Below are 3995 nucleotides of genomic sequence, written 5' to 3'. Positions count from 1 at the left end.
GAGAAATGTCCCGGGACTCTGGGCCTGCAGCAGGTTCGGGGCTTCGACGGCTCGTGTAGAGTTCCCCACGTGGCATGGGGCAATGGGGGGCAGCAGGGATTGACCCTCCCCTCTGGCAGGAGTGGTGAGTCCCAGTGTTTGCTTAGTTTCTTTTTCTTAAAAGGCCGCAGCTGGCCCGGGGTGGGGGGGGCACCCATGGGGGAATGAGGGGGGGGTCAGGGGGCTTGTGCAGAGCCCCTCATGCAGCATGGGGCAGTGGGGATTGCCCCCGGCCTGGCAGCACCCGGTGATCCAGGGCTTTTTTTTTTAACAAGTGCCGGAAGCTCGGGCAGCCATTGCCAGGCTGGAAGAGGGGCAGGGGATGGGCCTGGTTGATTCAGAGAGTCAGAGATTCAGCAGCAACCGAATCGAATCACTGTCCCCCGAATCAGCCGAATTTGAATCCAAAGCGAATACTAGCCACTTTGCATAGGCCTAATATTTATCAGTTAATAATGGACTTTTCTATATTTTGTTAAAGTAATTGCTGTTTCTTGGACCTACAGTGTATGGTAGTTCCATTACCTATGCCCTCTGGCTCGTCCAATCTTCTTCTAGGGTCTCCGAGGTCAGCCCTTCCACATCCAAGGTCTTTCATACTCTTAGAATAAAACTCTCTCTACCCTCTAGGGATTCAGGTCTAGGAATCTTCCCTCACCTGCAAAGAAACCCCTCCCCAAACCTGATCCACCAGAAGCTGAAACCCTTTCATGTATCTAACCCATGTACTGAGTTTCCAAAATTCTCCACCAGCCTTTAATAGTAAAAGGATAATATTCCATGACCACCCTATTCGTCTTGGTCTGGCTGAGCTATAGAGATCATTTCAGATGACACGTGAAGGTACCTGTTTCACAAGGTTTGTCAGGTTGCCTTGTGCAACATCACTAGTTCTTACTAGTCTAGGAATGAGAGACCAGGGCTGGGAAAAGAATCTTCTGCTTTTTTGGCTTACTAACTTTATACTGTTGTGAATTATTTTCTCTGTGTCTTAACATGTTTTATGTTACAATACCGGAATGTGACTAAGTAAAATTAAAAGTTAACATTACATCAGTCATTAATTCCCTGGAAATAGGCTTTTGCAGCAATCACTGGTAGAATCCCACAGATTAGAGAGAAAATTCCACCTGGGTGTTATCAAAATTCCTTAATAAATATCTGACATTTATTGCCATACTTTCAATCAGTAATTATTTGTTAACTAAACATTTCTCTTGACAGTTTTGTTAAAAAGCCTATCTACAATGAATATATAAGACTCTCAATCAATTAACCAGTTTATAGAGATGACTAGTAATCTCTCTTTCTCTCAACATTTAGGTAAAACAACAAACTTCTTTCAATTTGCAAATGTATTAGATTTGTCTCAAATTAAGGTAGCACTTGTGCACAGACAGTTGGATGCAACTTCACTGAATCAACAAACTTGGATACCGCTTTATTTTAATCATACCTCAAAACACATTTCCAACATTTAACATTAATGGACAGAAGAAAGATATTAAAGGAGTATTACACCATTTAAAATCTGATTACCACATGGTGCATTTTGTATCTGAACTATGTTGTTTGTTTAATGTAGGGCATGCATCAGCTCCTAGTCACACTCATGGAAGCATGATCAAACCCTTAGATTATAAAATTCTACCATATCGCAATTAGCAACATCCCTTACCTCTTTCCTGGTCTTTCTAAGTTAACCTCTTTAAATGTCTGGCTTCATGTTTTTAGCTACTCCAGCATGAATTCCATATTTTTTCCACTCTTAGACCAAGCCTGGACTGTACCCTATCAACTGTTCTTGTTTAGCAGGTGCAACTGGGTTTGCTCATTCTTCTGCTGGGAGTCTGTGACCAGCAGACCAGTGCATTTATTTGTAATAATTATTTATTTTAGCAGTTGGACCAGTGCATTAGGAACAAAAAGATTTTGAAACAACACAACTACATACATTTATCTTACCTAAAATGTTATTGATGGCAAGGTTGGCAGAAATAGTTTCTTCCAATGGCTGCAGTGAATATGTGTCTCAGTCTGGTTCCTTCACAGATCTCCCTACTTTAAGAGAAAGTGACCCTTTCTAACCTAATGTAGTCCTTTTGGTCATCTTGTTCTCCCAAGTCTTTTCTTGTCTTGGCATTTTCTTTTAACAGCCTTCAAGTATTTGTGGAGAAATGAGTCCTTCTTTGACCAGCCTGCTTTTCCTTACAGATCTCCTATTATGCCAGTCTGATTCTTCTTTTAAACCGCACCAGGATATTAGTAAATAAATGTCCTAATAACACAGTGAACATACAGTACTCTTAATTTATTACAGAATACTTCCATTTGCAACAGAGGCAACAACACCTTTGTGCGTGTTTTATGTGGCGCTAAGTTCACTGTTAGTATATAACAAGAAATAGTTCTTTAAATAATAAACCCTTCAATGAAGCAATTGTCTCCTCTTCATTCATACTCTGCTGAGCAAAATGGGGACTCAGTCCTAACTGGCATTGTCTAAGTTTTCGTGTAATATAAACTTATTTACAGCTAATAGTAATGTTCAAAGGCATATTACTTATCCCCTTCAAAGATGCATAGTCTGAGGACTGCTTTCAACTGAAGCTCTGCAGAACAGAGATCAGATGACTGAGGCCTTGTGCAGCTGGGTTTCATGTAGATGTCTGAAGTGCTTTAGAAAACAAGATCTGGTTCAAGCTGTTTCTCCTCTTGCAGCATTATTGCTACAGATAAGCGTACAGTCTCCTTCTCTCTCCTTTGGATAAACAACGGGGGGGGGTTGAGTAATCCTGAATCTTGTTCCTTCCTGTTAGTAATATTGAAATAAACAAGCAGCAAGGGTTTCTTCTATTGGACCAACTGTATCTGAGATTTTACAAGTAATCCATTTGCTGTTGATTTCATGGTAGCTCCATGAGTCTGAACTAACTGTTGTCACAACCATACAGTAACCATACAGACATAATGGGTATGTCTTTACTGCAGATTTAACCTGAGTAAGCTTAACTCAAGTGAGAGCCACCTCGGTTCAAAATACATTGATATTCTGTATCTATGCTACCAAAGCAGTCTCATGTGTGGGACTAAGATTTCCATGAGTCAGTACTATGGTTTTTAGCCCTATAACATGAACTATTCTGTAAATTATTTTGAAAACTTGTCTGTCATTTCTAGATGCATGGGAAGGGAAATTATCGGAAAAACACTGGAGACTAATGACACTCAAGCGGCACTATCTAGCCTATTCCCTCCTCTTAGGCTAGCCAGCTCAAGTCAGGAGTATTAGAGCATTTGAGTTAAGGGCTTTTCTGTATAGAGAGGGAATTCAGGCTGGGGCTTCAATCAAGTTATAAATCATGTTAACTTTGTATTGAAAGCAAGCCCAAAGAGCTTGCAGTCTAAGACTGTTAACAAATGGATTTACAGTTCATTGAAATGGATTTGCTGATACTGTTATATCTGCAGTGCAGAAAAGAACATTAAGGCTAACATATCTTTGTACTTTGGGAGAAAAACGGCTCCACCAACTTATCTAGTTTTAAAATGGTTGTGAGAGAAATTGTCTGATCAGGCTCCCAATCCGGTAAGGGAACACCTGCAGACTCTCTTAACCCGAACAGGGCTCGTTTCCCAGCTGAGACTCGAATAAGCAGGAGACGAGGGTGTGGTCTTTTCAGTTTATTCAGCCGAAGGTCCCCTGTCCTCGTAAGGGCAGAGAGACCCCGACTGCAACTCAACACATATATTTTATAAACTCTGGTTACATAAGCTCCTTCATAAGGCATGCGCAAAACTCAGCGGAAATTTACCAAGATGGCTTGGCTTTGCTCACCCCACATGGTTGGGCCCAATCACTTTGCTTGCCCGCCTATATTGACAGACCATGGCAATCTTACTGCAAGGTTGCATCAGCCAGCAGTGACCAAAGGTCATACAAAGGTCACATTAAT

At 41.3% G+C, this 3995-nt stretch overlaps 1 long non-coding RNA gene across 1 annotated transcript in view; it reads right to left on the bottom strand.

Annotated features, from left to right (window-relative positions):
- The window catches only part of LOC102369285, a 50900-nt gene extending 48482 nt beyond the window's left edge, over positions 1-2418 (bottom strand). Inside the window, exon 1 of the long non-coding RNA XR_323384.1 lies at positions 2005-2418. This is a non-coding gene — a long non-coding RNA (uncharacterized LOC102369285). The remainder of the gene's footprint in view (positions 1-2004) is intronic.
- Positions 2419-3995: the final 1577 nt, after the last annotated feature.

Source organism: Alligator sinensis, unplaced genomic scaffold (assembly GCF_000455745.1).
Source record: "Alligator sinensis unplaced genomic scaffold, ASM45574v1 scaffold273_1, whole genome shotgun sequence".
In the NCBI taxonomy this organism is placed as follows: Eukaryota; Metazoa; Chordata; order Crocodylia; family Alligatoridae; genus Alligator; species Alligator sinensis.
The sequence above is the reverse complement of the archived record's forward strand: the minus strand, read 5'-3'. Positions and strand labels throughout refer to the sequence as shown.